Raw genomic sequence first — 25147 nt, 5'->3', positions numbered from 1 at the left:
GTAAAAGGCATGGTGTAAGTACTAAATTCATAATTTAAGAAAAAATTGGAGCCTAACAAGGGAACAGATTTTGCTGAACAAAAAGATAGCTGCAGTTTGGAAGGAGTTAAGAATAGATAAACAGGAGGCAAATACAAAGGCTGATTAATTTGTTCATCACCTCTTTCCTATTACAGTTCTCCTTCACTTTTTGCAATACTTCTGCCTTTGCTTGATTAATATTTGTTATCCTCTGTTTGTAGATTCAACCCAACTATGCAAAAAGAATAAAACTGAAAACCTTGGACTACAGATCTAATGCCCTCGCAGTGCATATATACATATATATGCAGTGAGTTAAACACCTTCTCAAAAATTATCTGAGACGGAAACCTTCTTCAGGGCTGTTGACGGCTGATAGTATACCACTATGTGAAAAGTTCCTTTCAGTATCAGTGACCTGGCAAGTAAGGATGTCGGTACTGAGGTTCTGTCCAAGGCCCAGACTACGCTGCATAGGAGGGACTTCCTGTCCAAGATTAAGATTCTGTAAACTTTTGGCCAGATTTTCAGATGGGAAACATCACATGATCTCAGCACTGTTGGATGTAATCTTATCCAGTGTGAGATTAGACTGTGCCAACATGTCTTGTGCTGCTTTCAGTACGCTGACTGCTTCTTCTGCATTAGAAAATTATTTAAAGCCATCATCAACATAAAAATGCCTTTCTACATATCTCCGTGCTTCAGTCACGAATTCATTTGCTCACTTGATAGCTGTCCTCTTCAGTTTGTCTTGATAATCCTCTCTCACTAGGAAGCTGTGGAACACTTGTTCAATGTCTGCCATCACTGCGATGGCCTCAGTTCTGAAGCACATGAGGACCCCAAGCAAACTGTTATTGAGGTCGACCCCGCAAGAGCACATTGTTCAGGATACAACATTGAACTATGCACTTGAATCAAAGATGATTTATATTTGTGCAGGTTTCTGGGGGTGGTAAACACCAAACTTTGGGCAAATACCTGTTTTCTTTGTTGGGATCTGGTGGAGGTACTAACATGATTATTCCTGAGGAGCCTCTTCATGAAGTCTATGTATTAAGCTTTCATTTCTGGTTTCCTTCTCAGTGTGCGACTGAGGTGAATGAGTCGACTAAGGGCCTGCTCTCTGTTGTTCATAGGAATTATCATGGAGAGTGAAAAGGAAGGGACGCTACCCAACTGACTGACTCATCTTAGCCAAACTCCGTTCATGATTCGAAGGAAGATCCCATCTTCTCAGGAAGGTGCCAGCTTATAATCATCTTCCCAGAGACAGAAGACCAGCTTGCCTAAATCCGGATCAGCAGAGGTAAGCATGTCAGGGCTCTTGGTTTGCTAATGATCTTCTTTCATACTGATTCTCCTCTCACAGGATCTGAAATAACCTTGGTGCCCATTTTCCTGGTCATTGGTTTTGATGTGCTGACGGTGGGTTGATGAGCACCATCGAGGCAGACATCACCCACTATGACCCAACCCAGGTCCAGTCATTGGGCAGAAGCTGCAGTGTAGCGATCACTGCACTGTTCACATACCTTAAGTGCATCAATGGTGCCTCTGCCACATAACTGGATAACCTTGGTGGAACAGCCAAGTAGGGGATTCTCGTCAGCTATGGTCTCAAGATGTGAACCACCATGGATACATTCAATGAGGGTTTGCAAGGGTAAGCTGACCTTCCCTCCTATTGACTCCAAAACAAATCCACTGGCTCTTTTTCCAGCAACTTGTAATGGTCCAGAACATGTCTTTAGAGTGAATTGAACTGACTTTATTACTTACATCCTTCACACACATGAGGAGTAAAAATCTTTGCATTACGTCTCCATCTAAATGTGCAATATGCAATTTATAATAAATAGTATGTCCAACAGGATAGTCAGTATAACATAGAAATCCAATTGCATCAGCATGAATTAATCAGTCTGATGGCCTGGTGGAATAAGCAGTCCCGGAAACTGTTGGTCCTGGCTTTTATGCTGCAGTACCATTTCCCATGCTAGCAGCTGGAACAGTTTGTGGTTGGGATGACTCAGGCCCCCAATGATCCTTTGGGCCCTTTTGACACACCTGTCTTTGTAAATGTCCTGAATAGTGGGAAGATCAAATTTCACATCACACACCGGTGATAATAAACCTGATTCTGATTCTGATTCAGATGCGCCGGGCTGTCCGCACCACTCTCTGCAGAGTCCTGCAATTCTGGGAAGTACAGTTCCCATACCAGGCAGAGATGCAGCCAGTCAGGATGCTCTCAATTGTGCCCCTGTAAAAAGTTCTTAGGATCTGGGGGCCCATACCAAACTTCTTCAACCATCTAAGGTAAAAGAGGTGCTATTGTGCCTTTTTCACTACTCAGTTGGTATGTACAGACCACGTGAGATCCTCAGTGATGTATATGCCAAGGAACTTAAAGCTGTTCACCCTCTCAACCCCAGATCCATCGATGTCAATAGGGATTAGCCGGTCTCCATTCCTCCTGCAGTCCACAACCAGCTCATTTTGCGACTTTGAGGAAGAAGTTGTTTTCTTGACACCACTGTGTCAGGGTGATGACTTATTCACTGTAGGCTGCCTTATTATTATTTGAGATTAGGAAACAGAACTTTGAATACTGAATATGTCAAAGAATGTTGATTTTACCAAAGGCACATTGCTCTGATTTTCTAATATCACATGTGCCTTTATTTCTTTGTTCAAGATTTGCAATGGAAGCCTTTCCCACATATCACTGTGCATGAGGAAGTTGCTACATCTGACAGATGCTCAGCTGCCTCCCTGCCATGCACTGTTGTACTCAATGCAGTGTATGATAGCTTTAGTGTCTTGGTTTGGTGTACTGTTGAAACACAACATTGGCAATATATTGAGTGCTCTTTTGGAAAGTGTTTCTGGTCTGCAAACAATTTTTCTCTAAATTTTCTGCATTTCTTTAAGGGGTAAGGTTTCACATGGGCCGGGCATTGTCTATCAGGGTTCATGATGGAGTTTTCTATTTCAGTTTTCTACTGTGATAGAGGTTCTGGTTTTCCACCTGGAGACCTCTCTTTGAATGATGTGTTACTGGAAGTTGAGAGCGTAAAACTCGGGTCATTTTGCATTTCTGCGTGGTGACAGATGAATTCCACAAGGAATGAACATGGCGAATAGGAGGCATGGTGCTTGGTTTTATATTGAAGCCTTCCATTATCTATACTTGAATGTTGCTTGGTAGTTTTTCCACCATAGGGTTCATTCCTCTTGCAGTGTCCAAGAAATTCAGTTCTAGTAGATAACTCTCATCTTTTGTGGCTTGCATTTCTGACAGTACATCTGCCAGCTCTCGTAGCTTCTTTGCGTGAGAGCTTTGGAAAATTATCAAGTCTGCTGAAGAGAGATTCTTCAATTGTCTCTGGAGAGTCAAAGCATTTGTCCAGCATGGAAGATGTAAACCCTTAGCTGGATTATTAATGTGAACTGCTCTAACCATTCTTGCACACTGAAGTGACCTCCCCACCAGCTCACTTAAAGAGAAGGTCTATGTCTTTGCTAGGTTTGAGACTTAATCCTTCCATCGCATTGCGAAAGCTTCATTTCCAGGACAGATAAATGGCACACTGGTTGTCAAACATTTTCAGTCCTGCTGTGACTAAGTATTGAGGAGCCAGGTACCAAGCCAAATGAATGCATCTGCAGCTCCTGACTGAGGGAGTTGTGGAGAATGGCTTGCCAAATGTGTGTCCTGGGATGAACGGGTGTTCAGTCTGTGCATGTCTATGCAGATGGGATTGGCATCAGGAGGAACTCTTGAATGAGATCTTTGCTGTGATGGAACTGCAGAAGGAGGTGTTGTGGGTCTTTGTTCTGTAGGCCAGGAGGGTCAATACCTAGATTGTGTGAAGGGCTTGTTGGCTGCGTGGTGTGGACAGCTTCTACTTGCAGGGCTGGACAGATTCTTTACAAAGATGTTGTTGTGACGGCAAAGCATGAATGATCCAGGTTATAGACTCAACATAGTATAATTCAGCAGCAGTTTCATACAACTTTGCCTCTGCTGAGGCAGCCTCAGCTTCCTTGAGTGAATTTAATGTAGCCTCTACACATGCATTTGTATCTCAACTTCCCACTTAGCATAAGTTGCTCTCATTCCTGCCTCTTCAGCTCCTGCATGGGCTCGTGCTGCAGCTATGCTAATTGTGGTTTTCCTTGAGCATCACAAAGACATGAACAATAAACAACACTCTGATCCGCCTTCCAGGTCTCGGTGATCGACGTTACTTGGGTCGAAGCTGACATGATGGTTTGCCTTGTTCAGACACATCTCCAGTCTGTGGGCGATGCCTTTGAAAGTGAGTTATCTTTTCACTCTACTGCACTCACAATGCATATGTGCAAAGCTATGCAGTAATTTAAACACCTTCTCAAAAATCACCCAAAATGGAAGCTTTCTGCATGATTTTTAATGAAGTCTTACTTGTGAAAGATATTGCTGTTTCAAGGGCAAATAGAAAGGATGAAAATGGATGTCTTTCCACCATGTGCTTCAATCAAATCCAAATTAACCCGCGCAGGAAACAATATACCACACAGCTTATGTACGGGAAGTGATGTTCATACAAAAGGAACTGTGCTTCTAGAAGGCCAGAACAGCAGCAAGTTGCACTGAATCTCCAAATATTACTAATACGTTCCTGCTTCCTGCTAATCAGCCCACGGTCTATACTAAATTTATCACTTATGACATATTTCCTTTTCTACCACATGTTTAATTTTTATAAACTTCCTTTACCTTATGTTTTCAAATGAAATACATCAGCTGCATGCTCTTTAACTGTATTATTCAAAAATATGTGATACAAGTCTAAACATTAAACATAACATTGTTAAATATTGGGTGACATTTTACAAATTTTGAAAAAATAACTGATTGTACAAGTAAAAATGATGTAGATAATTCAGGTGCTATAAATCTTTAATAAAATAGGAAAGCATCTGGCCCAGATGGGGAACCTGGCCGAGTATTAAAGACCTTTGCTGATCAACTGGATGGGATGTTCACCAATAATATTTAACCTTTTGCTTTAGTAGTCTGGGGTATGCACATATTTCAAGCAGGTTTCAATTATACCGGTGCCTAAAAAGAATCTGGTATCCTGCCTCAATGATTTTCATCCAGTAGCACTTATATCCACTGTGATGAAGTGCTTTTAGGGGTTGCTAATGAGATATATCAATTCTTGTTTGAGAAGTGAATTGGATCCACTCCAATTTGCCTACTATCACAACAGGTCCATAGTAGAGACCATGGTGGGTTTCATCAGCAAGAACGATGAGTCAGCATACAGAGAGGAGGGGCAGTGGCTGACGGACTGGGGCAGAGGCAACAACCTGTCTCTGAATGTGAACAAAACAAAAGAGATGGTTGTTGACTTCAGGAGGACATGGAGCGACCACTCTCCCCTGAATATCGACAACTCCTCCGTAGAGATCATTAAGAGCACCAAATTTCTTGGTGTTTACCTGGCAGAGAATCTCATCTGGTCCCTCAACACTAGCTCCATAGCAAAGAAAGCCCAGCAGCATCTCTACTTTCTGTGAAGGCTGAGAAAAGTCCATCTCCCACCCCACCATCCTCACCATATTCTTCAGAGGTTGTATTGAGAGCATCCTGAGCAGCTGCATCACTGCCTGGTTTGGAAATTGCACCATCTCGGATCGCAAGACTGCAGCGGATAGTGAGGTCAGCTGAGAAGATCATCGGGGTCTCTCTTCCCGCCATTACAGACACTTACACCACACGCCGCATCCGTAGAGCAAACAGCATTATGAAGGACCCCACGCACCCCTCATACAAACTCTTCTCCCTCCTGACATCTGGCAAAAGGCACCGAAGCATTCGGGCTCTCACGACCAGACTATGTAACAGTTTCTTCCCCCAAGCCGTCAGACTCCTCAATACCCAGAGCCTGGACTGACACCAGCCTACTGCCCTCTACTGTGCCTATTGTCTTGTTTATTATTTATTGTAATGCCTGCAATGTTTTGTGCACTTTATGCAGTCCTGGGTAGGTCTGTAGTCTAGTGTAGTTTTTGTGTTGTTTTACATAGTTCAGTGTAGTTTTTGTATTGTTTCATGTAGCACCATGGTCCTGAAAAACATTGTCTCGTTTTTACTATGTACTGTACCAGCAATTATGGTCGAAATGACAATAAAAAGTGACTTGACTTGACTTGACTTCATTCAACCCTGGAATATCTGGCCAGCAAGGATGCATATATCAGGATGCTTTTCATCGGCAATAGCTTGGTATTCAATACTTATCATCCCCTCAAAACTAATGAATAAGCTTAAATACCTCGGTCTCTATACCTCCTTGTTCAATTAGATCCTCGATTTTCTCATTTGCAGATGCCAGTCAGTTCAGATTGGCAGAAACGTCTCCTCCACAACCTCATCAGCACAAGTGCACCAGGAGGCTGTGTGCTGAGCCCCTGCTCCACTCACTCCATATGTTTGACTGTGAGGTTAAGCACATCTCCAATGCCATATTTAAGTTTGCTGATAACACCACTGTCATTGGCCAAATTAAAGGTGGTGATGATTCAGCATAGAGGAGAGAGATTGAAAATCTAGCTAAGTGGTGCCACGACACAATTGCTCACTCAATGTCAGCAAGACCAAGGAGCGGATGATTGACTTCTGGAAGGAAACCGGATGTGCGTGAACCAGGCCTCAAGCATGGAGTCAGCAACGGAGAGGGTCAGCAACTTTAATTTCCTCTGTGTTATCATTTCAATGGATCTGTTCTAGTCCAGCATGTCAATGCCATTACAAAGAAAGCACAGCAGCGCCTCTATAAGTTTGAGAAGATTGGGCATAATATGAAAAACTTCTACAGACTTCCATAGATGAGTGGTGGAGAAATATGGACTGGTTGCATCAGGGCATAGTATGGAAACACCTTGAAAGGAAAATCCTCCAAAAAGTATTGGATATGGCCCAGTCCATCATGGGTAAAGCCCTCCCCACTATTGTACACTTCAAGACGGAGCGCTATCGCAGTAAAGCAACATTCATTATCAGGAATCCCCACCACCCAGGTCATGCTCTCTTCTCACTGCTGCCATCAGGAAGAAGGTACAGGAGCCTGAAGATCTGCACCACCAGATTTAGGAACATTTAGTACCCATCAACCATTCAGCTCTTGAAACAAACAGGATAACGCCAGTCAACTTCACTTGTCCCATCACTGAAATGTTCCCACAACCTATGGATTCAATTTCAAGGACACTTCATCTCATGTTGACATTAATTGCTAATTTATATATTATTATTTCTTTCTTTTGTATTTGCACAGTTTGTTGTCTTTTGCACACTGGTTGTTTGTCCGTCATTAATTCTATTACGGTTATGGGATTTATTGAGGTATGCCCACACGAAAAGGAATCTCAGGGTTGTACAGTATATGGTGACATATGGTACTTTGATAATACATTTTAAATCAAGTCAAGTCAAGTCAAGTCAAGTCCCAGCAGGCAGAGGGGCAAAGCAGCAGTGGCCTTTCGGATCTGGTGTTACTTTAATTTAATTTTAACGCACAATTTTTGATTAGGGCACATGGGTAACAGAGCGACTATCGACCATCGCCAGATACTGCTACAATATAGAGATCGCCCAAAAACAAACCTTCATGAAGATCTGCTGGTTAATTTACACTATCTCGGCTTGCTGAATGGATTGGGCCTACAGTCCTTGGAATCGCCTGATGCCTGCGGCCGGAGGTGGAGATGTCAGAAGCGGTGTGCGAGGAAGCGGAAGCGAGGCAAGCGGGCAGGAGTCCGTGCCAGGCAAAAAGCAAACCCTAGCCGGCCAGCTCTCCCGTCCATTCTGCTCTCCAATGTCCGCTCCCTGGACAATAAATTGGACTACATCCAACTCCAACGAAATACTCGGCAGCAGTACAGAGTCTGCTGTGCGTATGTTTTCACGGAAATGTGGCTCAATGACGCCACAATTCAGCTGGATGGGCTTGTCTTGTTTTGAGCAGATAGGGATGCAGCTCTTTCCGGTAAGACTCGCAGTGGTGGCTTGTGTGTTTACATCAATACGGAATGGTGCAAGAACTCTGTGCTGGTTTCCAGATACTGCTAATCGTTAGTGGAGTTGGTGACTGTTAGATGCAGATCATTTTATTTACCACGGGAATTCACCACTGTCGTTATAGTCGGTGTCTACATTCCCCCCAGCACTAATGCTAAGGAGGAGCTGTGTGAACTGTATGGGGCTATTAGTGAACTGCAGAATGCACAACCTGATGGACTGTTTATTGTCGCCGGAGATTTTAACCACGCGAACCTTAAGTCAGTGCTTCCTAGATTCCACCAGAACGTGGACTTTGCAATGAGAGGGGAGAACGCGTTGGACCTTGTTTACACAAACATTCCCGACGCGTACCAGGCGGAGCCCCACCCCCACCTCAGTTACTCAGACCACATCTCTCTTATGCTAATCCCAGCATACAGACTGCTCGTCAGGCACTCCAGACCAGTTCAGAAGCAGGTGAAAACCTGGCCAGCAGGAGCCATCTCTGCTCTTCAAGACTGCTTTGAGCACACTGATTGGCACAGGTTCAGGGAGGCTGCAACCGATGGCGACTCTACCAACTTAGAGGAGTACACGGCATCAGTGACTAGCTACATCAGCAAGTGCATCAATGACGTCACTGTGGACAAGACCATCACTACACGCGCTAACCAGAAGCTATGGATGACCACGGAGGTGCGTGCGCTGCTGAAGACCCATGACTCCGCCTTCAGAGCAGGCGACAAGGCAGCCCTAACAACAGCGAGGGCCAAACTGTCCCGGGTCATCAGAGAGGCAAAGCGTGCACACGCCCAGCAAATCCACAGCCACTTCCGGGACAGCGGCACCACACGGCACATGTGGAAGGGCATTCAGGACATCACCAACTACAGGACAACATCACCTGACTATGCAGGTGATCCTTCCCTCCCAGATGCACTGATCAATTTCTACGGTCGTTTTGAGGCAGAAAATAAAGTGGCGGCGAGGGAGACCACCCCTCCTCCAAATGACCAGGTGCTGTGTCTTACCGTAGCCGATGTGAGGGGAACCCTGCACAGGGTCAACCCACGGAAGACTGCTGGACCAGACAATATTCCTGGCAGAGTGCTTACAGGATGTGCAGACCAGCTAGCAGAGATTCTCACTGACATCTTCAACATCTCCCTGAGCAGCGCCGTCGTTCCTACGTGCTTCAAGGCTGCCACCATTATCCCCTTGCCGAGGTCTTCAGTATCCTGCCTCAACGACTACCATCCCGATGCACTCACGTCCATCATCATGAAGTGTTTCGAGAGGCTCGTCATGAGGCACATCAAGGTCCTGCTGCCCCCCTCACTGGACCCACTGAAGTTTGTGTACCGTCCCAACCGTTCAACAGATGAAGCCATTGCCATCACCCTCTACCTGGACCTAACCCACTTGGACAAAAAAGACACGTATGTTCGAATGCTGTTCATAGACTTCAGTTCAGCATTCATCACAATCATTCCTCAGCACCTGATTGGAAAGCTGAGCCTACTGGGTCTGACCACCTCCCTCTGCAACTGGATCCTAGACTTCCTGACTGGGAGACCTCGGTCAGTCCGGATTGGAAGCAGCATCTCCAACACCATCACACTGAGCATGGGGGCCCCCCAGGGCTGTGTGCTCAGTCCACTGCTGTTCACTCTGCTGACCCACGACTGTGCTGCAACACACAGCTCGAACCACATCATCAAGTTCGCCGATGATATGACCGTGGTGGGTCTCATCAGCAAGAATGATGAGTCAGCATACAGAGAGGAGGTGCAGCGGCTGACGGACTGGTGCAGAGCCAACAACCTGTCTGTGAATGTGAACAAAACAAAAGAGATGGTTGTTGACTTCAGGAGGACATGGAGCGACCACTCTCCCCTGAACATCAACGATCCCTCCATAGAGATCGTTAAGAGCACCAAATTTCTTGGTTTTCACCTGGCGGAGAATCTCACCTGGTCCCTCAACACCAACTCCATAGACAAGAAAGCCCAGCAGCGTCTCTACTTTCTGCGAAGGCTGAGAAAAGTCCATTTCCCACCCTCCATCCTCACCACATTCTACAGAGGTTGTATTGAGAGCACCCTGAGCAGCTGCATCACTGCCTGGTTTGGAAATTGCACCATCTCGGATCGCAAGACCCTGCAGTGGATAGTGAGGTCAGCTGAGAAGATCATCGAGGTCTCTCTTCCCACCATTACAGACATTTACACCACACACTGCATCCGTAAAGCAAACAGCATTATGAAGGACCCCACGCACCCCTCATACAAACTCTTCTCCCTCCTGACATCTGGCAAAAGGCACCGAAGCATTCGGGCTCTCACGACCAGACTATGTAACAGTTTCTTCCCCCAAGCCATCAGACTCCTCAATACCCAGAGCCTGGACTGACACCAACCTACTGCCCTCTACTGTGCCTATTGTCTTGTTTATTATTTATTGTAATGCCTGCACTGTTTTGTGCACTTTATGCAGTCCCGGGTAGGTCTGTAGTCTAGTGTAGTTTTTGTGTTGTTTTACATAGTTCAGTGTAGTTTTTGTATTGTTTCATGTAGCACCATGGTCCTGAAAAACATCGTCTCGTTTTTACTGTGTACTGTACCAGCAGTTATGGTCGAAATGACAATAAAAAGTGACTTGAATTGACTTGACTTGGCATTTACTTTGAACTTTCAAATACTCAACAGTTGAGGTACTGCTGCAGAGGCGGAACAAGTAACTTTTCAGACTCACGTGCTTTCATTAGAATTATCAGAATTTAGAGATAAAACAGGTTTAGGATGCAGACAAATAACTCAAAGGAAGGCGTGTGAAAGAGAATGAGAAATGACCAAAGAGAGCTGTTTGACCAGAGTTAAAATTGGTGACTGCTTTCTTATTGTCACGTGTAACAAGGTACAGTGAAAAACTTTGCATGCCATCTACACAGATCTTTTCATCACATTGGTACATTGAGATAGTACAAAGGAAAACAATAACAGAATGCAGAATAAAGTGTTACAGTTAGAAAGTCAGACAAAAAGGTACAAAGCCATAAGGAGTTAGATTGTGCTGTCCCTGAACCTAGTGGTAAATGTCTTTCTGCCTGAAGAGAGAATGTGTCTTTGATTAAGTTGGCTGTATTACTGTAGGAGCAAGAAGTATAGACAGAGTCCCTGGACAGAGGCTGATTTCCATAATGTGCTAAGCTGTGTCTACGACTCTTTGCAGTTTCTTCTGGTTTTGGGCAGAGTAGGTGCCATACTAAACCATGATACGTCTGGATTGAATGATTGTTCTGTCATGCATATCTAAAAAACTGGTGAAGGCCAGAGGGGACATGCCAACTTTCTTTAGCCTCCTGAGGAAGTGGAGACAACTGGTACACTTCCTTGGCCATGGCATCTATAGTGTTGGACCAGGACGGGCTATCCTAGCTCCCAATCATCTTGACCTCAGTGCCACTGATGTAAACAACAGCATTTGCAATGTCTCCTCCCTGAAGGCAGTGTCTAGCTCTTCTATTTCATGCTTTTGTTTAAAAAGGTGATAATGGAACTACAAATGATAATCTGAGGAAGGTGGAATTAAGAGTGAGATGTTCTGGTACCAGGTGCATTGATAGAAAAGGCCAAAGGGATGTGTGCCGTACTGGGGTAAAGTCAGTAGTATTGTACATAGTGAGGAAGATAGCCATCGGCTACAGCATGATATTTATCAGATGGCAAGACTAGCAGAAGGAATGCCAACCTGATAATATTAGATGATGCACATCGGGAGGAATAATAAGGGCAGGACATACAAAATCAATGTTGGATCCCCTTTGTGCACCACTCCAAAGATCCCCAAATATGATAGCATAAGTAGATAAGGTGGCAGAGAAGACTTAAAGATTGCTGTCGTTCTTTAGCAGGATTATAGAATATAAAAACAGAGGTGTTATGTTACAACTTCATAAAACATTGGTTAGGCCACAGCTGGAGTACTGTTTACATTCTGGCTGACACACTAAAAGAAAGATGTAATTCTGTTGGAAGGGTATAGAGGAGATTCCAGTAATGTTGCCTTGGATGGAGCATTACAGTTTGAGACGAGGCTGCATAGGTGAGTTTATTTTCTTTGGAATTGTGAAGACTGAGACGATCTTGTAGAAGTATACAGGATTATGAAGGGCATTGAAAATGGCAAATTTTAGGAAATACATGCCCATGAAAAGTGTCAAAACGTAATGAAAATAGGTTTAGAATGAGAGGGAAATGTTTGGATTGGTTCTGAGAAAACACTCTTTCACTGGAGAATGGTTAGAATCTGGAATGCACTGCAGAAGTGGGTGGTGGATGCAAACCCTCTCTCACAACATAGAAGAAGATTCAAGATTCAAGGTTGTTTAAAGTCATTTCCAGTACACCAGTGTAAGGAGAACAAAATACTCTGGATCCAATGTAGCACAAAAAATACAATGAGATAAAGAAGACAATAATAATAACATAAATAAACATAAATATATCAGACAGATAATATGCGTAGATTGATGTCATGTACATAAAGTGATTCCAGGAAGTACTTAAACATGCACTTAAATTGACAAACCATGGAAGGCTATGAACACAGTGCTGGTATTTGAACTGGTACAGTAAGGTACTTAACAATCAGCATGGACATACTGGGGCAGGGTGCCGATTTCTCAACTGCCTGACTCAAAGGTACTCAGCATCTCAGGCAGTGTGTGTGCAAACAGAAACGAAATTACAATCTCGGTCGAAGATGAAGCTCCTTGACCTGGAAAATTGACTGTGTTTCTCTTTCCCCAGAAGCTGGCTGACCTGCTGATTGTCTTCAAACGTTTCTGTTGCTGTTGTAAAGATAATGGTTCTTGAACATTTCCACAGAAATGAAGTTAAAGGTATCAAAGAAAGGAATGGAAAAGGTGAGCCAAATGAAGTTGAGACTAAGATGACATTGGAAACAACAGTCATGAAGCTATTAATTGACAAATAGGTACTTTCTTAGCTCTTCTAGCTTGTCATTTTCAGCCTATATGTTTTATCATGACATATATATTTATCGGTTTATTATTTATTAATTAATTAATTATTTAGAGATACAGTGTGAAACAGGCCCTACTGGCACAAAAAGCCTATTCACCTTAGCCTAATCACAGGACAATTTACAATGACCAATTAGCCTACTAACATTTGTAAATATTCTTGCTTCCTTCATACTCTGTTCAGACAAGCATCTCGGAAATCTACGAAGTTGTCAAACGTGTGGCTATGATCCACCACCTAATATTTGCCTTTGGAGTACTGATTTCCCACCTTATATCACCAGACACATATCCTTAACATCTATAAAGAGAATCCCTCAACTGCGATCATTATGAAATCTTTTCAGATACAGTTTAGTTTGTTTCCTTGGATCCTTTAATCTATTATATTAAATTTGATGATAATTAACCACAGTAGCCAAATAATGGTGATGAAAGATCAAAGGATATTTTATGGCAAAACAAGGTCTTTTATGCAAACAGACTTTGAAATTGTAATTATTTCGTTTTCAATTTCAAAGACTGATGATATCATTTCCTACTTATTCAGCCTACTTCTTTGAGCTCACATTTCCATTCCTTCTTAATTGTTTATTTTCTTTGTACCTTATTATGGCTCACATACATAACCATCCCTTATTATTGTTCAGTTTCCTGCAGGTTGGGGCATTGTTCTTCAGATAATACTGCCAGATTTTTTACATTTTGTAATCACAGCACGTGTCTGACATGGCTTTGAGATTTGTTAACTTGGTGCTCTGGTATAGCCGAACTTCAGTAAATTTGTCATTTGCAGGCTGCTCTGAACTTTGATGTTATTGAAAATTATGTGTTCAGCTTTGATGAAATGCAATTTTAAATTAAACCATAAGGAGTGCGTGCGGAAGGAATTGCTTTTGGAGGTGAGTGCTAAAGATGAAATTTGGTTAAGAATTGTATTCACCTTAGCAATTCAGTTGAGCTGATGAATAAAACCTGTGGCTGAAACACATTTTACTGTTTGTGACCAATGACAAATTTCTCTACCATAATGTTCATATAAAAAAGGAACACTTGCAGAAATTACAAAAGGTCTTTACTCCTGTGAAGTCAGCACAACATGACCCAAGGATTGATACAATTCATTACATATTTGTACCTCAGTTACTCAGATTCCAAACGCAGAATCTGATTGAACCTGAGTTGTTTAAAGCAGATAAAACCACCGCAGACATTGCACAAATACTCTGGAATGTATTCAAGAACAAGTATCTCTCAGCATCAGAAACTGCAGAACCTGTAAAATCAGAAGACTCTTTTTGAAATCATAATAATACATTGCATTGTTCTGGCAGTTTTATCCAGCAAAATGGAACTATAGCCATGACAGAATTCAAAATGAGTACAATTAAATAGTAAGTGGATGGGACATAAAAGGGATAAAAACATCAGACTGCGCAAAATAAAACATTATTTCAAAAAACTGAAGGGACACTTTCATCATTCACCAATGGATAAATTATTGTTTCTAATGTAATCCCTCTCTATACTCACATTATATTCACATCCTTCTACAGATGCTCAGTACAGATCATCCTCAAATGCTGCGTCACTGCATTGCACAGAAGCTATACTGTGGCAGACAGGAAGGCGCTACAACAGGTAGTCAAGACTGCCCAACACAACACTGGCACCAGCTAACCACCATCAAGGAAATATATGCAGAAAGGCGCCGGAAAAGGGCCAGTAACATCATGAAGGATCCCACCCGTCCTGCATATGGACTGTATGTCCCATTCTGACGAGGAGGAGACTATGTCGCCTCATATGGACCACCAGACTTAAAAACCATTACCTTCCCCAAGCACTAAAGCTGATCAACACCTCCACCCACAAATCCACCTGTCCACACCTCCCACCACTACTACTTTATCAGTTCCTGTCATTCAGTACAGTCACTCTCATGCCTAGTGTCACTTTATGGACATGCGATCAATCTATCGATATAAGCTATCTTATGTAGAGTGGATTCCAGTTAACTGGGACACAGTGGGACCAGTACATTTTGGCCCAATTAAGTGGCTTCCCCAAAAAGTCAAAATGCCATGGAAATATTTAGTAAGGTATAAAAATAAGACAACTTACCATTTAACCGAGTAACAAATTTTGTATTTAAATGAAATTCAGAAAAATCAGAACACTACAATACTACTACAGTATTATAAAACTGTGTCCTAATAGTTATCGAAGGATGAGTTCATCCAGTGTATGCTGCCATTTTCCTTTGATTGACTGTAAATGAACAAAATCAGCGTAGACACCTAGTTCAGATAATGGACTGCCTTCATACAATGCTTTTGATGATTGCATCCTCCAAATCTTCATTGTAACATTCAAAATGATCATTGTTACATTCAAATTCTTCGTAGCTCCTAACTTGTTGACGTAGTGAAATCATTTCATTTTCACTTCTAGCTATTTCTGGCACCTCTAAGCCTAAATGCTTGAAATCACAGTGAGAAAAGCAGTTCTGAAGTGCCTTACTGCTTATTTCATATCAATGATAAATGACAAAAATCACTACCGTTTAAACACATGCACATGCAGCTGATGTTATTTAAAATCTGTTTCTTCTAAGCAAGCTGTAGTGTCGAACGGCCACACATGTGCATGCAACTGACCCTAGTCAGAAACTGGCTACAGTCTTCTGTCCCAAGTAAAGGAAGAGAATTCTGGCTACTTTCTCCATTAGTTTTTCATCATTAAGAATTGTCCCAAATAAGTGACTGACCTAATGAACCAATGGCCCAATTAATTGGAATCTACAGTATTTATAATTATTGTGTTTTTCCATAATTGTGCCATTATCTTATTTTGGGGTTTTTTTTTGTACTTCATCAGGTCCGGACTAACAATTATTCCTTTCTCCGCTACACTTGTGTGCTGGAAATGACATTAAACAATCCTGAATCTTAAATCTCTGCATCTAGCTTGGATTAATCTTCTTGTTGCTATTTAGCTCTTGTTGAACTAAAATGATTTTGCTGATTCAGAAAAGCTCATGTCAATTTTTTACAACATTATATACTACAGATGCATCCCTACATGCAGAAAAACAGAACATTTATTTTATATAGGGTTTAGTTCAGTTGGGCTTCTGATTACTAATTTAATTAGTTTGGCACAACATTATCAGCCCAAGGACCTGTTCCTGTGCTGCATTATTTAACTTAAGTGAGATTGAGACAGGGTGAGGAGGCAGGTGTCATAAAAACATGCAAGATTACAACAGAATTGTGATAAGAACACATGATGTCATCACTACTAACATACACAAATTATCTTTGACCAACAACTTTAACAATTTATCTCTTTACAGATACTCACAAGGCGTCAGTACATTTTCAAAATTAAATTTTATATTTAGTCTTGTATGACTTGCTGTCCAGTAGAGGGTGCTCATGCTAAAACTGATGCAATTTATAATCCACATGACATGCATGTGAACAGTTAACAGCTCCCATATAAAATTTCAATAAGGCGCGCGCACGCGCACGCACACACACACACACACACACACACACACACACACACACAAAGCTGTCTCAAATGATGAGGTACAAAATGTTGTCTGTGAACAATATCACACTGCCCACACTGGGTTATCACACTGGATTATTCTGGCCTCCTGATCTCCTAGACATTTCAAATCTGCCTCTAGCTGCCAAGTCCCTAAGTTAACAAGTCTACGTAAACCATCCAGCTCTCTATCACTACCTCTTCAAAATAATTCTTAATATCTACGTATATTTCTGACAAAGCCTTCAGTCATCAAACCAAATATAACCTGAAGTAACTCGGGATAATTGTTTTATTTGACAATGCTCCTCTAAATTTTCTTGGAATGTTTTCCTTATTAAGCATACTTTTTAAATGCAAGTGTTGTATTAATGTCAGCACATATTCTTCTTCCATAAGGAGAGACAAGAAAAATAATCCCCTACGTTTTCTGCCAACTAATGCTGACAGAAGGTCTTCCGCTGGATGCAAAGTATGAAAATTGTGTTAAATTAAAATATTAAGAATAAAAATCTGCCAAGACTAATTGTGTGAAATTCTCTTTTGTTCCACACTCACACAATCTGTAAAATCAAACTATTGGAAAACTGGATAAAGACTTTAACCCTAACCTTTCCTGCCAAGCTGAAAAGTATGTTCGTAACTTCATTCTTTTGTTTTTTCATTCAGTGATACTCTTGATTTATGTGCATTAATGTACCAGTGCTCCAAAGGGGTTTATAGATTATACAGTATGTCACAATTTTATGCCACATTGGAGGCCAACCAGAAGGCTCTTATATAATCTGTCATAGGCCTCAAATTTGGGCACAGCAGAGTGAAGCAGAAGGAACAACTGAACTTAGCGTATACAGTATATGTGTGTGATTATATCAGTCTTTGTCACACATCAAGATACTGTAAATTAAATACTGGCAGAGCATGCGCCTGCAAGTTCATGCCACCTCATCTTATGCGCAGGGAACACAATGCATGAATAATTACTTCTGCTATTCTTTGTGTAAATAATCTAAAATAAAATTTTGAAAATAGTTACTTCTGCTATTCTTTGTGCAAATAAACTAAAAATAAAATCTTGAAAATAGTAGACTCGGCAAAGTCAACAGTAGAGTCAAGTATGTATGTTTGTGTAATGTTTTCATATGCATTCATGGCTTCTGAAAATCACTGGTGAGGTTAACACTTACTGTCTATCTCTTATTGCTCCCAGTCCTGGTGGGTTAGAGGTACTTACTATCAAGAGTAGATAGGTTTTTACACCATCTGCTAGTTTTAGAGTCACCATTAGTGACACATTTCTACTCCGGCTTTACTTATTTACTTGAAATTAAATTTCACAATCGCCTTACTGGGATTTGAATGAACATTTCTGGATCATACGTCCAAGGGTCTGGAAACCAGTTCAGCAACACAAATGTGATGTTAACATATTCTGCGCATTCACCGTGCACAGCCAGGGGCATGCAAATTCACATCTTCAATATCAAAGATCAAGCAACTGATAAAGATCTTAGCTCATCTTGCAATAACACAGAGCTTACTATTAATGCCAAATATCTTGTAGGCAGAAGTATGAAGGTTGGTTTTAACATCCAAACAAATATTGATGAACACATTGCTTTCACTCAATAGTGCCAAGATTTCTTTCAAATTAATTTCAAGGATCTCTTAAAGTCTCTGACTTGTATCAGTAAGAAGATATTTCTGACAATGCCACATACTGATGTGGCACAATATTATTATTAGTCTGGAACTCTAAATCCTAATAATATTCTAAAACCTACAGTATTCTTCCTGAAAAACAACAAAAACATTAAACTGACTTTGAATATACCTATATTGTATACTCCTGGTTGTTTTATATACACAACTATTCCACAAGATGATTATGGATGAGAGCCTACCTGAGCTCATCAATCCAGATTTAATCTCCATTTCCTTACTGCAGGATCAATACCTGTTAGTTAGAGAAATGGACAGGAGGTTCTGTGGGTGAGAGCGAGATTCCCGGGTGGTATGTTGCCTCTTGAATACCAGTGTCCTCAGCATTCTTAAGTGGGAGGGTGAACATCCAAAAGTTATGGTCCATGTAGGTACCAATGACATGGGTAGGACAAGTGACAAGGTTCTGCAAAGGGATTTCAGGGAGTTAGGCGCTAAGTTATAGGGCAGGACCTCCAGGGTTATGATCTCAGGATTGCTACCCATGCCGCATGCTAGTGAGGCTAGAATAAGTAAGATTACATAGTTTAAAACATGGCTAAGGAGTTGGGTAAGAGGGAGGGCATAAGATTTTTGAATCATTGGGCTCTCTTCCAGGGAAGGTGGGACGTGTACAGAAGGGATGGTTTGCTCTTGAACAGGAAGGGGACTAATATCCTAGTGAGACACATCGGCCCGAAACGTTGACTGTACCCCTTCCTAGAGATGCTGCCTGGCCTGCTGCGTTCACCAGCAACTTTGATGTGTGTTGCTTGAATTTCCAGCATCTGCAGAATTCCTCGTGCTTACATTACTATCCTAGTGGGAAGGTTTGCTAATGCTGCCTGGTGGGGATTAAACTAGAGTTTCAGGGGGATTGGAACTAGAGTGCCAGAACTGTTAGTGGAGAGATGATGGAGACAGATGTTGGTAAGACCTCAAACAAAGTTAAGAATCAAACGGCTGAGCATGGAGTTACTAGTATCCCAAGCTGCATATATTTCAATGCAAGAAGTATCGTAGGAAAGACAGATAATAGTGCTGAAGATGAGGGAGCTGGTTTACAAACAGAGTCAATGTGTAGTGAGGAGAGGCTATTGATAGGGCAAAACTGCAGTCAACCGGATGAATTGCAATGTAAAAGGCAGACAGAATCAGAACCGGTGAACCCAGGACTGAAGGTGTTGTATTTGAATGCATGCACTATACAGAATAAGGTAGATGAAGTTGCAGCACAGTCACAGATTGGCAGGTATGATGTTGTTAGCATCACTGAATCATGGCTGGAAAAAGGTTATAGCTGGGAGTTTAATGTCCAAGGACACACATTGCAACAAAAAGACAGACAAGAAGGCAGAGAGGGAGGCATTGATCTGTTAGTAAAACAGGAAATCAAATCATTAGAAAAAAGTGACAAAGGGTCAGAACGAGTTAAAACATTGTGGGTAGAACTAAGGAACAAGGGTAAAAAAAACCATGATAGGAGTTGTATACAGACCCCCAAACAGTAGTAAAGATGTGGCCTACAAGTTACAATAGGAGATAGAAATGCATGCCAAAAGGACAATGTTACAGCACTCATGGGAACTTCAATAAGCAGGCAGATTGGGAAAATCAGGTTGGTGCTGGATTCCAGGAGTGGGAATTTCTAGAGCGCCTATAAGATGGCTATTTAGAAAGCTCACGGCTGAGCTCACAAGGGGATCAACTAATTTGGATTGGGTGTTGTGCGGTGAACCAGAACTGATTAAGAGCTTAACATAAAAAAAAACCCTTAGGGACAATATGATCAACTTCACCCTGAAATTTGAGAAAGAGAAGCTAAAGACAGATGTATCAGTATTACAGTGGAGTAAAGGGGATTACAGAGGCATGAAAGAGGAGTTGGCTAAAATTGACTGGAAAAAGAACACTGGCAGGGATGATGGCAGAGCAACAATGGCTGGAATTTCTGTAAGCTATTCAAAAGGCACAGGATACATTCATCCAAAAGTAGTATTCTAATGGAGAGTTGACAAAACTATGGCTAACAAGAGAAATCAAAGCCAACATAAAAGCCAATGAGAGGGCATATAATAGAGCAAAATTAGTGAGAAGTTAGAGGATAGTGAAGTTTTTAAAAACTAACAGAATGCAACTGAAAAAGTCATTAAGAAGGTAAAAATAAAAAGTAAGCAAGCTAATAATATTAAAGGGGATACCAAAAGTTTCTTCAGATACATTAAGTATAAAAGAAAGGTAGAGTGGATATCAAACCACTGGAAAGTGATGCTGGCGAGGTAGTAATGGGGACACGGAAATGGCAGACGAACTGAATAAGTATTTTGCATCAGTCTTCACTGTGGAAGACACTAGCAGTATGGTGGCAGTTCCAGGCGTTAGAGGTTATGACACGTGTGAAGCTAACATAACTAGAGAGAAGGTTCTTGGGAAACTTAAAGGTCTGAATCAGAATCAGAATCAGGTTTATTATCATGGCATGTGATGTGAAATTTGTTAACTTAGCAGCAGTAGTTCAATGCAATACATAATCTAGCAGAGAGAAAAAAAAAAGAAATAAAATAAAAATATAATAAGTAAATCAATTATGGTATATGTATATTGAAAAGATTTTTTTTAATGTGCAAAAACAGAAATACTGTTTATTAATGTAAGGGCTTTATCCCACTGACCCCCCGTTGCCTAGGGTGAATAGCTGTCAACCCCGCCAAACAGTGCAATTGTGTTGGTGCTGATAAGGTGTGAGTCGCCCAATGATCAGCCACAACACAAATATGAAACAATATACAAAGTGCAAGTAAAGAATTGTACTTTATAGCAAATTTTTGGTGTTGGGTTAGTAGAAACAACTACAAGAAAAGGCGCCACATAAGTAATTTATCAGTCTTGTGCACATAATATTTTAATACTTTGGAGCTCAGGCCTCCGATTCCATCCACAATATCCTTCCAAGACTCCGGCCACCCTCCGAACCCCCGAGGTCCGGTGTCCACCGCCCTGGAACTGCTGTCCATTCCTCACACATCCGTCCTCTCTGCTCGTCTCCCGAAAAAGCCCGCGCTCTTCAACTTAGCACACATATACAAGATAACAGAACCTGACTTCCATTGGCTAACAAATGGATACAATTTCCATTATCTCCTTGTATAACCCAAACATTACAGTTACAGAGAACCCCTTGCTCAGCAGTTAACATTATGAGAAGCCATTTTAATATAACACTTCAGAGAAGCCATTTTGGTAATAAGCGATCAACAGTTAACAGTCCACCTAAATATACTGAGAGCCCTACATTAAAAAAAGTGAGGTAGCATCCAAAGATTCAATGTCCATTTAGGAATCGGATGGCAGAGAGGAAGAAGCTGTTCCTGAATTGTTGAGTGTGTGTCTTCAGGCTCTGTACCTCCTACCTGATGGTAACAGTGAGAAAAAGGCATGCCCTGGGTGCTGGAGGTCTTTAATAATGGACACTGTCTTCCTGAGACACCACTCCCTGAAGATGTCCTGAGTACTTTGTAGACAGGTACCCAAGAAGGAGCTGACTAAATTTACAACCCTCTGCAGCTTCTTTTGGTCCTGTGCAGTAGCCCCTCCATACCAAACTGTGATGCAGCCTGTCAGAATGCTCTCCACATTGCAACTATATAAGTTTTGTTGACATGCCAAATCTCTTCAAACTCCTGATAAAGTATAGCTGCTGCCTTGCCTTCTTTATAACTACATTGATATGTTGAGACCAGGTTAGATCCTCAGAGATCTTGACACCCAGGAATTTGAAACTGCTCACTCTCTCCACTTCTGATCCTTCTATGAGAATTGGTATGTGTTCCTTTGTCTTACCCTTCCTGAAGTCCACAATCAGTTCTTTCATCTTACTGACGTTGAGTGCCAGGTTGTTGCTGCAGCATCACTCCACTAGTTGGGATATCTCACTCCTGTATGCCCTCTCGTCACCACCTGAGATTCTACAAATAATGGGTATATCATCAACAAATTCACAGATAGTATTTGAGCTATGCCTAGCCACACAGTCATGTGTATACAGAGAGTAGAGCATTGTGGGCAAAGCACACATCCCTGAGGTACGCCAGTGTTGATCATCAGCAAGGAGGATATGTTATCATCAATCCCCACAAATTGTGGTCTTCTGGTTAGGAAGTCGAGGATCCAATTGCGGAGGGAGGTACAGAGGCCCAGATTCTGCAACTTCTCAATCAGGATTGTAGGAATGATGGTACTAAATGCTGATAGTCGATGAACAACATCTTGATGTAGGTGCTTGTGTCTAAAGTCGTGTGGAGAGCCATTGAGATTGGATCTGCCGTTGACCTATTGTAGTGATAGGCAAATTGCAATGGGTCCAGGTCCTTGCTGAAGCAGGAGTTAAGTCTCGTCAAGACCAACTTCTCAAAGCATTTCATCACTGTCAATATGAGTGCTACTGGGCGAGTCATTAAGGCAGCCCACATTATTCTTCTTAGGCACTGGTATAATTGTTGCCTTTTTGAAGCAAATGGGAACTTCCAACTGTAGCAGTGAGAGGTTGAAAATGTCCTTGTATACTCCCGCTAGTTGGTTGGCACAGGTTTTCAGACCCTTACCAGGTACTCCATTGGGACTTTCCACCTTGTGAAGGTTCACTCTTTAAACACAGTCTAAGTGTTTGACAGTGTGGCTGTGGAGTGGATGTTTCCTATGGTCTGTGAGTCTAAGACTAGAGGGTAGAGCCTCAGAATAGTGGGGCATCCTTTTAGAATAGAGATAAGGAGGAACCTTTTTAGCCAGAGAGTAGTGAACCCATGGAATTCTCTTTATTTCTGCATAAGTATGACCTAAAATGTGATCAGTCCTTCACGTATCCTAAAACTAGATAAAGGGAACCCAATTAATTAACTAGCACAAAGAACGTTATACTTGTTCATTTATCTATTGAGAAAAATGATCCAATATTACATGTATTTGTTGGAAAAAGTATGTGAACATCAAGGGTAATGCCTTCTACAAAAGCTATTTGGAGTCAGGTGTTCTAATCAATGAGATAAAATTGGAGGTGTGGGTTGTAGTGGTCCTATAAAAAAGACACACAAAGTCAGGTTACCGACAGAGCCTGCACTTCTCAAGAAAAGATCTGTTTATGTGCACCATGCCATGATCAAAACAACTTTCAGAGGACCTTAGAAGAATTGTAGAGATGCATGAAGTTGGGAAAGGCTCCAAAAGCACTTCTAAAGACCTGAGTGTTCATCAGTCCCCAGTAAGAGAAATTGTCTACAAATGGAAGAAACTCGGTACTGTCGCTACTCACTGTAGGAGTGGGCATCCTGCAAAGACCACACCAAGAGCACAAAGCGCAATGCTGAAGGAAGTGAAAAAGAACCCAAAGATAACAGCAAAAGACCTGCAGAAATCTCTGGAACTTGCTAAAGGCAGTGTTCATGTGTCCACTCTAAGATAAGCACTGAACAAGAATGCTATGCATGGAATGACCACGGAGGAATCTCCAAAAAAGACACTGCAGCACGTCTTAAGCTTACAAAAGACCACCTGGATTTTCAACAATGCTTCTGGGACAATGTTCTGTGGACAGATGAGACTAAAGTTAAAGCAGAAATGCACATTGCTATGTTTGGAGGGGAAAAGGCACTGCACCGCAAAATCAAAACCTCATCCCAAGTGTGAAGCACGGTAGCTGGAGCATCAAAGTTTGGGGCTGCGTTGCTGCCTCAGGGCCTGGACAGTTTGCAATCATTGAGGGAACAGTGAATTCAAAATTGTATCAGCTCTAGCCATTCTCCTCTGATGTTTCTCTTTAACAAGGTATTGTCTCCCACAGAACTGCTTATTAGGGGAGTGGGGATGACTGGAAGAATTGGATTAGCCCATGATTGAATGGCGCAGTAGACTCGATGGGTCGAACGGCCTACTTCTGCTCCTATATCTTATGGTCCTATGGACATTTTACAGGAGGATGTCAGGGCATCAGCCTATCACCCAAAGTTTAATATAAGTTGGATAATGCAACAAGACAGTGATCTGAAAGGCAAGAGTAAATCTACAACAGAATGGTTTAAAAAGAAGAAAATTTGTGTTTTGGAATGGCCAAGTCAAAGTCCTGACGTTAATCCTATAGAAATGTGGTGGAAGGACCTGAAGTAACCAGTTCACGCAAGGAAGCCCACCAACATCCCAGAGTTGAAGCAGTTTTGTAAGAAGGAATGACCTGAAGTTCCTCCAAGCCGATATGCAGGACTGATCAACGGTTACCAGAAACATTTGGTTGAAGTTATTGCTGTACAAGGGGGTCACACCAGTTACTGAAAGCAAAGGTTCACATACTTATTTCAACAAATACATGTAATATTGGATCATTTTTCTCAATAAATAAATGAACAAATGTAATGTTTTGGGTTATTTATTTAATTGGATTTTCTTTATCCTGTTTTAGGACTTGAGTGAAGTTCTGATCACATTTTAGGTCATATTTATGCAGAAAAAGAGAAAATTGTACAAGGTTCACAAACTTTTGAGCATTACTGTATATATTATGGTCTTATGGTCTTAATATGATGCTTAACTGATATCGGATATCAGTGATAGTCCATCTGGCAGTCCTTGTGATGGATTTAGCACTCCATCAGTGTAATATGAATTATTTGTATTGGTCCAAAATTTGCATTTTACAAATCAAATATGTGAAATCTTGTTCTATGCCTACAGCTTAGATGTGAAATAATTTTTTACTTTAATAAAAACAG

At 41.7% G+C, this 25147-nt stretch overlaps 1 protein-coding gene and 1 long non-coding RNA gene across 2 annotated transcripts in view; one reads left to right on the top strand and one right to left on the bottom strand.

Moving 5' to 3' along the window:
* Positions 1-25147, bottom strand: part of prkcea (protein kinase C, epsilon a) — a 658830-nt gene that overhangs the window by 417909 nt on the left and 215774 nt on the right. The gene's annotated exons all lie outside the window — the stretch shown is intronic.
* On the top strand, positions 12107-14813 carry LOC134350459 (uncharacterized). The gene is made up of 3 exons (XR_010018894.1): positions 12107-12190; positions 12901-13013; positions 14690-14813. It is a non-coding gene; the product is annotated as an uncharacterized LOC134350459 (long non-coding RNA).

This window comes from Mobula hypostoma, chromosome 8 (assembly GCF_963921235.1).
Source record: "Mobula hypostoma chromosome 8, sMobHyp1.1, whole genome shotgun sequence".
Taxonomy (NCBI): Eukaryota; Metazoa; Chordata; class Chondrichthyes; order Myliobatiformes; family Myliobatidae; genus Mobula; species Mobula hypostoma.
This window is presented reverse-complemented; position numbering and strand designations above follow the sequence as displayed.